This window comes from Galeopterus variegatus, unplaced genomic scaffold, assembly GCF_000696425.1.
Source record: "Galeopterus variegatus unplaced genomic scaffold, G_variegatus-3.0.2 Scaffold3534, whole genome shotgun sequence".
In the NCBI taxonomy this organism is placed as follows: Eukaryota; Metazoa; Chordata; class Mammalia; order Dermoptera; family Cynocephalidae; genus Galeopterus; species Galeopterus variegatus.
In genome coordinates, this window is record NW_007729645.1 from 206,769 (window position 1) to 219,020 (window position 12,252).

Consider the following 12,252-nt stretch of genomic DNA (forward strand, 5'->3'; position numbering starts at 1 on the left):
CGAAAAAAAAGACAAAAAAGGAAAAAAAAAAAAAAAAAGAGCAAGATGCAAAGGTTACAAAGTCTTACAAAGTTCTTATTGTCAAGGTTCCTGTTTTATAATTCCCGATTCTCTTACAGAATAGTAAATGGAACGTCCTTTGACCTTCCTCCTTCTCTTTTATGACTGAATGTGAGACTTACAAAATCTCCACTTCTTTCCACTAACTGGGCTTGAAGTGGCCTGTGTCCCTAGGACAAAACCAAAAGTTGTGCTCTTTTCTTAAGAATGCAACTCAGTGGGTCCCCTGACTGGTAACAGTGTCACAGGGTTTCCCCCTTACACGTCCAATGGGGCATTTACCAGAAACAGAAGATTAAGTTCACCACTTATGAAGAACATATACCTCGAGATAAATTAGAAACTGAAAAGAATTTTTAGAATTTTAATATATTAAGTTCATATTTTCTTTCATAATGAACTGTTATAGAATAATAACTATGTATCTAAAAGTGTAAGAATCAAATTTTCAAAAGGCTAAAATTAATCTCCAGCTCTCACAAAAGCACATTTCAAATATGTTTTAACTGAATAACTAAATTTCAAGTGCAATTGAGCTTAGAATTGGCAATAGAATTTTAATATATTAAGTTCATATTTTCTTTCATAATGAACTGTTATAGAATAATAACTACGTATCTAAAAGTGTAAGAATCAAATTTTCAAAAGGCTAAAATTAATCTCCAGCTCTCACAAAAACACATTTCAAATATGTTTTAACTGAATAACTAAATTCCAAGTGCAATTGAGCTTAGAATTGGCAACTTTGATGAAAATTGAACCATGAATGAAAATTAAAAGGAGCATAGTCCTCGAATGGGAACATTAGTAGATGCTTCTGTAAAACGTAGCTTACTTTCTGTGACATAAATCGACCATAAATATATGCTAGATATGTCAGTCAATGCTTTGTACCCACCTGCTCTTATTTCTCTTTTTTTTCCCCTATATAAAGATGACTGGTAAGGGGATCTTAACCTTAACCCTTTACTTGGTGTTGTCAGCACCACGCTCTCCCAAGTGAGCCACGGGCTGGCCCCACCTGTTTTTATTTCCAAGAGAACCGGCCTCTATTCTCAGCTTCTTCGCAAGAGGTGGGCCTAGGTAGCAATGTTTTTATCCAGTGGCCAGATCCCTATTCACATGTAATGAATCTGGAATGGGCACCTAATCTAAACTGAGCTAATCTGTCGTGAGACTTTAGGAATTTGGAATTGAAACACTGAAAGTCTAGGTCAGTTGGAGTTGGGACAGAGTACACACATTTATTTGGGAGCAGAGAAATCAAAAGAAAGCAAAGTAAGCCATTCTAGAGAAATCCAAGAGAATGAAAAATATATATGCTGCAATATATTACCAGCATGGACTTGGGTTGAATTTTAGTCCTTCCCTTTAGTGTAAAATAAAGACAAACCAGTCAGGCGGCTACTTTATAGTCCACATGAGAATTATTTACGATAAAACCAGGACAAAAAAGTGTAGGGGTAAATATGTGTGTCAATAGAAAATCATAAATTGTCTTGACTCAAGGAGACAACCTTCTGGGTTTTCTGACTCTATGGGAGCTATTTTACAACACTATAAATTGTACGTGACTGATACAAGTAGAAAATAATTCTTGTCTATAAATACACAAATGCTATTCTATTCAGTAGAAGGTAAATTGATTTTCTTCCCCCACTATGGAAGAAGCTGGTTTTACCTTCATTTGCACATCCATTTCCACATTCCTTTATCCCATATAAATTTGTGGGGTATATGTGTGTTTACCTTTTTAATTGTTGTAAGACTGCATTGCTTTCCTCTAATAAGTGAAACAAAATCTTTAACATGCTCTTTTAACTATGTATGAAAATTATGATTTTACTTTTTTGTTTCACTTATTAGAGGAAAGCAATGCAGTCTTCTGATTTTACTTTTTTGAAGAATTTCTTATAACAGTTTTGGAGGTCTTCTACCAGGATGTCTAATGGATACACTTAACTGGACCAGGTAAACTTTGGCACTAGAGAAGTGCACCTCATGGGTAGTTTAAGCCCAGTATGTCTTTTCTTGGCTCCCAAAGGTGAACCCACAGCAGCAATAAAATTTGCTTATGTTGTTTTTTATTTTTAATTCTCCTCTCTACTAATTTTGTGTTTTGTTTTTGGTTCTTTTACAACTGACAAATTATTTCCCAATGGTGGCAGCAATGACTGTCTGAGAGTTTGGTGACCTCTTAGAAGAATTAGTGGCTTACCGAGATCTATTCTCTGCTGGGTGAGAGACAACAGGGTATTGGATTTGTTAGTGTTTTTCTATTTATCTATTTAGAGCTCAGGTCAACTAAGAATTTTCTGCCTATAAGGAAGGAGAACAACTCTTTAGGATATGGACTGATGATTTATAGTGATACTGTGTTTACTCTTGACCCACTGCTAAATTTTAGAATTAGAACTCTAAATACTCTCTGTTTCTCAGTATATGTGTCTATAATTCAGAAAAACCTTTACTTTTAATGCTTGTAAAAAATTAATGTACTATTTTTCCATCTAAGGATGTTAATGACAAATTAGACTGTAAACTTTTAAATTAAAAAGGTCTGTAATGACTGGCTGATAGAGGTAAATAAGCACTTACATGGATTGAAGATTCCTAAATTCCCAGAAAATAATGAACTTTTAATACTTTAAATGTGCTAGAATCTAAAAGGAAAAAAAAAATCTTACTGAAACCAAAAAGTAACATTTTAAGAAGCCAAACTCATGGAATTTAGGTGAATCTTTGGCAAACAAGACTAATTTAATATTTTTGGATTAATAAAACCAGCTACATCTTCTCTATCAGTGTTAAGTATAATGTAATCCTCTATTAATCCTGTTTGAGAATGGTTTTCCTAAATTTATACTGATTTATTGATGAAACAAGCTAACATTGTTTCTACTTTATGTTTAAGACTATAAAAAATATGAATTTCTATTTAGCTAGATTGAATTATTATTCTGATTTTCAACAGTAGTTTCATTTTATAGCACGTCAGCTTGAAGATAATTTCTTTAGGTAACTTAGAAACTTGGACTTATACTAAATTAATTTTTAGATATTTGTTGCCTAGATCATTTTTAAGTGAGATACAACACTGAAATATCAATACAAAGAATAATTTTTCAGTTTATATGTTTTTGCTTTGTATTTTAAATGCTACAAAGAGGCTATTTCTTTGTCTGTTAACGAATGTGCTTATTCTTGCCACTTTGAGAAGCTATATAAGGATACGTGTAGCTTTAGAAAATTGTGTTATGTGTATTCATGAGCTCTGCTAGTATGCTAAAATGCCAGTGTATGACATACAGTTCACAATTATCCACCTCTGGTTTTCTGTGAGATAGAGCTACTTCAATAAAAATGTTATTATGAATACAAATTGTTAAGACTATACTTAGGAGCAATAGTTTCAGAGAAATACAACTATGTACGTGCTTTTGTTTTTCAAGGAATATAGTTTATTTCTAAAGCAGCTGTTCTTGGGGTATTTGGTCTATAATCTCCTATGTGCCACAATTCCACCAGCAATGAATAAGTAATCCAGTTTCTCCATATCCTCACCAGCATTTGGCATTGTCACTAAATTTCATTTTAGTCATTCTGTAGTGATATCTCATTGTGTGTAGCAATATCTCATTGTGGTTTTAATTTGCATTTTTCTGATGGCTAATAATGTGGAACATCTTTTCATGAGCTTATTTGCCATGTGTATATCTTCTTCAGTGAAATGTCTCTTGATATCATTTCCCCATGTTTTAGATAGCATGTTCTTTTCTGTTGGATTTTGACAGTTCTTTATGTATTCAAGATACCCATCCTTTGCCTGATACATTTTGAAAATCTTTTCTCCCACTCTGTAGCTTGTCTTCTCATCTTCCTGACATGGTCTTTCATAGAGCAAAAGTTTTTAGTTTTGTGAAATCCAATGTATCAACATTTTTTTCATTGATTATGCTTTTTGTGTCAAAGGTAAGAACTCTTTTCCAGGGGAGGATGATATCAGCAAGATGATAGAATAGGACTTTCCAGTACTCATTTCCTCACCTAATGTCCAATTGAATAACTGTCTACACACAAAAATCCTTTCATAAGGGCTAAGGAGTTCAGATGAGAGGTTACAGCACATGGGTGGAGCTAAGAAATAAATAAATGAAGCATTGAAGAGGGCAAAAAGGACAGTTTCACCATACTCATGTCACCCCTGCCCCAAGCCCAGGCAGTACAGTGTGGAGAGAGATCTCCTCCATGAGAGAAAAGGAGAGTGAAGTGAGCACCTCACTTTCCTGTAAACCCCTGCACCAGATCTGCCCCTGTGAGCCCCTCACCAGGCCAGCTCTCAAAGACATAGGCTCCAGGCCAACCCATGTGGACCAGCTGTCATGCCCCTCCCAGTGTCAGAACATTTCCAGTGGCCCCAAGCTCCTGGCTGGTCTACGCAAACTCAGGACCAGGCCCATTTCCATAGATCCAGGTGCCAGGCCCACCCCAGAACCAGGAGAGTACTTGCAGACTCAGACCCCAGGCCCATTTTATGAACCCAGCCACCTGGCTCACACCTGTGAACCCAGGTGTTAGGTCTGCCCCTGTGGATACAGGAACCAGGCCTGCTCACCTATCTGCTGATATAGGCACCGTACCGGTCTGCCTAAGGATTCCAGAAGTAAGCCCACCTGTGGGCCTACGAGATGGCTCACCCAAAATCTCTGGATAGGATGACTGGTAAAGGGCATTCCCAAATGAAGCCAGTTTGTAAAGTTTGAAAAAGATGCCTATTTCTTTAAAAACACAAACATGAACACAAGGCACAGGTATAATAAATAATCATGGAAATATAACAGTGCCCAAAACCAAAATAAATCTCCATTAACTGACACTAAAGAAATGGAGATCTCTGAACTGCTTGACAAAAATTAAAACAAATCATTTTAAAGAAATTCAGTGAGCAACCAGAGAAAACAGAAACAAACAAAATCTGAAAAACAATTCATGAACAAAATTAGAAGTTCAACAAAGAGATAGAAACTATAAAAAAAGAACCAAACAAAAATTCTGGAGCTGAAGAACTCCAGATGCACTGGACTAAAAAATTCTTTAGAAGCTTGAAGAGCATATTTGATCAAGCAGAAGAAAGAATCAGCAAACTTAAAGATAGCCCATTTGAAATTACCCAGTCAGAAAAACAAAAAGAAAAAAGAAAAAAAAAATAGTGAAGAAAGCTTATGTGACTTATGGGACACCATCAAGGGAAGCAAAAAAAAAAAGCTTAAAGATAGCCCATTTGAAATTACCCAGTCAGAAAAACAAAAAGAAAAAAGAAAAAAAAATAGTGAAGAAAGCTTATGTGACTTATGGGACACCATCAAGGGAAGCAAAAAGAAAAAAGCAAAAAAAAAAAGAAAAAGAAAAAGAAAAAAAAGCATTATGGAAATCCCAGAAGGAGTAGAAAAGAAGAAGGGGAAGAGAGTTGACTTAAAAAGAAATGACAGAAATTTTTTCAAACTTGGAGAGAGAAGTGAACATCAAGATCAATGTAGCCCAAAGAACACTGAATATATTAAATTAAAGAGATCATCACCAAGACACGTTATAATAAAATTCTCAAAAATCAAAAACAAAGAGAGAATTTTGAAAGCATTGAGACAAGTGATTCATTACATTCAAGGTAACTTTCAACCTATTTCAAGACTATCAGTTGATTTCGTGAACCTGTAAAAGTCAAAACCAAATTTATCTACTGCCAAGATACAGTGGTAGAACAGGCACTGGGTATACATTCCCATTCCAAAAGGGAGGAATAGGCCAGAGAAAGGAAAAACAGGTCCCAAACAAATCCAAAACCCAGCAGGGTAGGCATTAAATCTCAAGACTGGCAAATCAGGTATCTTGATTCCATGTTCAATTGCCTCTGCACACGGTGTGGGGGTTGGGTCTCCAAGTCCTTGGGCAGCTCCACTCCTATGGCTTTCCTGGTCTCAGGCCACACTTCACCTCTCCCAGGCTGGTGTTCCACTCTCATAGCTCCACAGGTCTGGGGTCTCCATGGCAGTCCCGCTCTCACGGCTCCAGTAGGCATGGTGCTATTAGGGTTTCTCTGCTGCAACACTGACCCCCACATTTCTGCTCTGCGTTGCTCTAATAGATGGCCTCTATGGTGGCTCCACCCCTGCGGCAGGTCTCTGCCTGGGTCCCCAGGCTTTTACATACATCCTCTGGAATCTGGGTGGAGGATGCAACACCTCCACTGCTCTCACATCCTGCCGGCCTGCAGACTTAACACAATGTGGACGCCACTGAGGTTTCAGGCCTCTACTCTCCAGGGCTGCTGCACAAACCAAACTTGGGGCTGCTCCAGCTGGAGCAACTGGGATGCAGGGAGCAAGATCCCGAGGGCAACAGTACCCCAGGTCTGTCCTCCAGGATAACTCAATCCTACTAGGCCACAGGGCCTGTGATGGGTGGGGCACCCTTACAGACTTCTCAAATGCCTTTAGGGCATTTTTTCCATTGTCCTGGTTCTTAGCATCTGGCTGCCTCACCATCAAGATAATGTCTTTAGCAACCAGGTTATCTGCTTCACCCTTGCATTGTTCTCTAGCTCTCAGCTTCTTCACTGCATGGCCAGGCTGCAAAGTTTCCAAATCTTTATGCTCTGCTTCCCTTTTAAATTCTGGCTTTATGTTATGCCTTTGCTGCCGTAACTCAGCGTAGCTTTTAGAAGTAGCCATGCAGCGTCCTTAATGCTTTGCTGCTTAGAAATTTCTTTGGCCAAATGCTCTGGTTCACAACTCTTAAGTTCCAACTTCCACAATGTCCAAGGGCACGGACACAATGTGGCCAACTTCCTTGCTATGGTGTAGCAAGGGTGATCTTCTGTCCAATTCCCAATAAGTTCCTCATTTCTATCTGAGACCTCATCATCTGCATGGCCTTTACTGTCCACATTTCTATCAGCATTCTGCTCCCCACCACATAAGTCTCTAAGGCATTCCAAACTTTCCCTTGTCTTTTTCTCTTCTTCTAAGTCCTCCAAACTCCTCCAACCTTTGCCCAATACCCAGTACCAAAGCTGCATCCACATTTTCAGGTATCTGTATAGCAACATGCCACTCCTCAGTATCAATTTCCTGTTTTAGTCCATTTTGTGTTGCTATAACAGAAACACCTGAGACTAGGTAATTTATAGAGGAAAGAGGTTTATTTGGCTTACGATTCTGGGACAGCTGCATCTGGCATGGGCCTCAGGCTGCTTCTACTCATGGTGGAAAGTGGCAGGCAGCCAGCGGGTACAAGCAGATCACATAGCAAGAGGAAGCAAGAGAGAGAGAAGGTGCCAGGGTTTTTTTAAGCAACGAGCTCTCGTGGGAACTAATAGAGCGAGAACTCACTCATTAATCCCTCCTCCCCCAGGGAGAGCATTAATCCATTCATGAAGGATCTGCCCCCATGACTCAATCAGTTTCCAACACTGCCACATTGGGGATCAAATTTCCATGAGTTTTGGAGGGGACAACACATCCAAACTCCATCAGGAATATAGATTCATTTTTCAAGAAGTTGTCTTAGAGCCTCATCTATATCCCAGGGAAAATTAGGAGCTGCAAGAACTATAACCATTTTGGAAGGGTCATCATTTTCAGAAGCACCTCCAACACCATCCATTTGAACCAGCAGCTCAGCTTTCACCCTCCTGCTTGCTTCATGCTCTTCAGAAGTCCCTCTGTGACTACAAATGGAATCTATCTCATCGATAAATATGGTGGCTGGAGAATAAAACCGAGCCATTTCAAACAGAAGATGAACCAGCTTCTCAGACTCTCCTCTGTATTTAGAAGTCAGAGTTGATGAAGAAACATTGAAGAATGTTGTCTTGCATTCTGTGGCTACTGCTTTAGCAAGGAGGGTCTTTCCTGTGCCAGGTGGGCCAACCATCAATACTCCTTTCCATGGTCTCCTAATGCCCTTAAAAAATTCTGGCATCCACACTGGTAACACCACAGCTTCTTTAAGAAACTTTTTAGCTTCTACTAAATCAGTGATAACATTGGGATTCTGAGGAATTATATCCATTTCCAAAGCTTCTACTAAATCCTTATCATATCCGGTACTATCAAATTTATTTGTCTCTGGTTCTGTAACTGCGGCAGGCAATTTATTATTCTTTTCCTCTCTTCCTTTGTTCTGTTTCTTTCTTTCTTTTTCTTTTTCTTTTTTTTTTTTTTGTCTTTTTCGTGACCGGTAAGGGAATCGCAACCCTTGGCTTGGTGTCGCCCGCACCGCGCTCAACCAGTGAACGCACCTGGCCGTTCCTATATAGGATCTGAACCCGTGGCGGGAGCGTCACTGCACTCCCAGCGCCACACTCTCCCGAGTGCGCTACAGGGCCAGCCCCTGTTCTTTCTTTTCATGACAACGAACATCTTTCCCTCTATCATTGTGAAGATTTTGTGCAGATGGATGGTGAACTCTGCCAGTTGTACTTGGATGGCTACCATGTGGTTCAGGGTCACTGTACTGAGGAGACTGGCATTTTCTAGGTCCTGGGGAGGGCCTTCATTCAACAGGCACAGGCAAGGACCAGACTTCTCCCTCAGAAGCTGGAAGCTCATGTTATGCAGTTTTCAAGGGAGTGCTGTCTGATTTAAAGCTCTCTAGTATTTTCATGATATCCTTAACATGTTTAGCTTCCACATTTATTTCCTGCGAAACCTGTTTCCATTTCGGCTGGAGTTATGTATCTTTCACTGAGTACAGACAGTTGTTCATTTGATCAAGAACTCTCTGATAATAGATCATCACAGAGTCATAGTTTCCCAGCAATGCATAGTCACGAGCCAATTTTACATTCTCACTAATCATAAGAAGACTCATGTTCAACTGTAAGCTGTGGCTGCCAGGGCTCCTCAGGAAACTGCCCACCGCCAGGTGGAGGGGAAGGGCCAAGTGGGGCTCTGGGCAGTGGGGAAGGCAGTCCCGGCGCAGCCCCAACCACCCTGCTCCTGCTCACAGTCCCAGCACTGCCCGATTCAACTGTCACCACCCCCTCCAAGGCTATCAGTTGATTTCTTAGCAAAAACTATGCAGGACAGGAGAACTTGGGATGATACATTTAAAGTGATGAAAGAATAAAACTGCCAGCAAAGAATACTATATGGGGGAAAGCTGCCTGTCAAAAATGAAGGAGAGATAAACAAAAGTGAGGAAGTTAATCACCACTAGATCTGATTTGCAGAAAATATTAATAGGAGTTCTTTAATTTGAAATGAAAGAATGGTAGTTCGTAACAAAAAAATATATGAAAGTATAAACCCACTGTAAAGGCAAGAAAACAGTCAAATTTAGAATACTCTTATACTGTGATGGTGGTGCATAAATCATTTTAATCTAATATAAAAGTTAAAAAACAAATGTATTAAAAATAACTAGCTACAATAATTTGTTCATGAATGCACAACATATAAAACATGTAAATTGTAACACTGATAACTATAAAATGAGAAGTTAAAGTGTAGTTTTTGTGTGCAAAGTTAAGTTGTTACCAGCTTAAAAAATCTGTTTTGTGTAAACATGGTGACCACGAATGTAAGAAAACCTCTAGCAGACACACAAAAGATAAAGAGAAAGAAATCAAGCATACCATTACAAGAAAAATATCAAATTATAATGGAAGAAAGCAAGAGAAGAAAGAAACAAAGGAACTACAAAAAATTAAACAAAATGTCAATAGTAAATCCATACCTGTCAATAATTACTTTAAATGTAAGTGTATTGCATTCACAACCAAAAGACATAAAATGGCTGAATGAATTTAAGAAAAAAAAAAAAGATGCAACTTTATACTACCTTAGGGGACTCACTTTAGCTTTAAGGACACACATAGGCTGAAAGCAAAGGGATTGAAAAAGATATTCCATGCAAATGGTAACCAAAAAAGAAGAGGGGTGGCTATACTTACATCAGACAAAACAGACTTTAACTTGAAAACTGTCACAAAAGACAAAGAAAGTCATTATATAATGATAAAGGGGTCAATTCATCAAGAGGATGTAACAAGAATAAAGATATATGCACCCAGTACGAGAATGCCTAAATAAACAAAGCAAATATTAACAGAACTGAAGGGAGAAATAGACAGCAATCCAATAATAGTAGGGGACTTCAGCCCCACTTGCAACAATGGATAGATCATCTAGAGAGAAAATCAATAAGGAAACAGCAAAATTGAACAACAATGGAGACCAAATGGACCTAACAGACATATACAGAACATTCTATCCAAGAGCACAAGAATACACATTCTTTTCTAGTACACATGGAATATTCTCCAGATCAAATCATACATTAGACCACAAAACATGTCTTAACAAACTTGAGAAGGTTGAATTCATATAAAGTGTCTTTTCCAACCACAATGTATGAAGCTAGAAATCAATAAAGGAAAGAAAATTAGAAAATTCACAAATGTGTGGAGGTTAAACAATACATTCCTGAACTACCAATGGGTTAAAGAAAAATCAAAAGGAAAATAAAAAAAATATATGAGGCAAAGGAAAATGGAAACAAGACATATAAAAACTTATGGAATGCAGCAAAAACAGTTGTAAGAGGAAACTTTATAAATGATAATAAACCCTAACATTAAGAAAAAAAATCTCAAATAAATAACCTGACTTTAAACCTCAAGGAAGTAGAAAAAGAAGAAAAAACTAAGCCCAAATTTAGCAGAAATAAGGAAATAATAAAGACCAGACAGGAATACATGGCTAGAAAAACAATATAACAGATTGGTGAAACTAAGAGTTGGTTTTTCAAAAAGATAAACAAAAACTGACAAACCTTTAGCTAGACTAAGAAGAAAGGAGAGACAACTCAAATAAATAAAATTAAAAATTAAACAGAAGACATTACCACTGATACCACAGAAAAACAAAGGATCATAAGAGCCTACTACGAACAATTATATATCAATTATATATTTCTAGAAACATGTGGCATGCCAAGACTAAATAAAGAAAAAATAAAAAGTCTGAACAGATCCATAAGACCTTGAGTGAGTAATCAAAAACCTCCCAACAAAGAAAAGCCCAGGGACATATGACTTCACTGGTGAATTCTACCAAACATTTAAAGAAGATTTAAATGCAAATCATTCTCAAACTCTTCCAAAACAACAAATAGGAAGGAACACTTCCAAAATCCTTTTATGGACCAGTTTTATACCAGTACCAAAGCCACAGAGGAACACCACAGGAATAAAACTGCAGGCCAATATCCTTGATGAATGTAAGTGCAGAAATCCTCAACAAAATACTAGCAAGCTGAATTTGACAGCATATTAAAAGGATCAAACACCATGATCAAGTGGGATTTATGCTTGGGATGCAAGGATGTTTCAATATACATAGACCAATAAATGTGATACACCACATTAACAGAATCAAGGATAAAATCATATGATCATCTCAGTTGATGTAGAAGAAGTATTTGAGAAAATTCAACATCCTTTCCTATTAGGAACTCGCAACAAATTAGGTACTTCAACACAATAAAGGCCATATGTAAAAAGCCCACAGCTAACATCACACTCAACAGGGAAATGCTGAAAGCTTTTCCTCTAAGATCAGCATGCCCACTCTTGCCACTTCTATTCAGCATAGTAGAAATGCTATCCAGAGCAATTAGGCAAGAAAAAGCCACAAAAGGCATCCAAATTGGATTGAAGAAAGTAAAATTGTTTCTTCTTGCAGATGACATGATCTTATATATAGAAAACCCTAAGGACCTCACCCCAAAACTATTAGAGCTAATAAACACATTCAGTAAAGTTTCAGGATACAAAATCAACATACAAAAATCAGTTGCATTTCTATACGTTAACAACAAACTTATACAAAAAAAGGACATTTAGAAAACAATCCCATTTATATTATTAACATAAAAATACTTACAAATAAATGTTACTAAGGGGGTGAAAGATTTGTACACTGGAAACTATAAAATGTTGATGAAAGAAATTGAAGAAGACATAAACAAATGGAAAGATATTCAGTATTCATGGATTGGAAGATTTAATATTGTTAAAATATCCTTACCACCCAAAGACATCTACAGATTCAATGAAATTCCTATCAAAATTCCAGTGGCACATTTCACAGAAATACAGAAAACAATCCTAAAATTTATATGGAACCA

General features: G+C 37.6%; 1 pseudogene; it reads right to left on the reverse strand.

Annotated features, from left to right (window-relative positions):
- Positions 1-8,986, reverse strand: part of LOC103600982 — a 20,861-nt pseudogene extending 11,875 nt beyond the window's left edge.
- Positions 8,987-12,252: the final 3,266 nt, after the last annotated feature.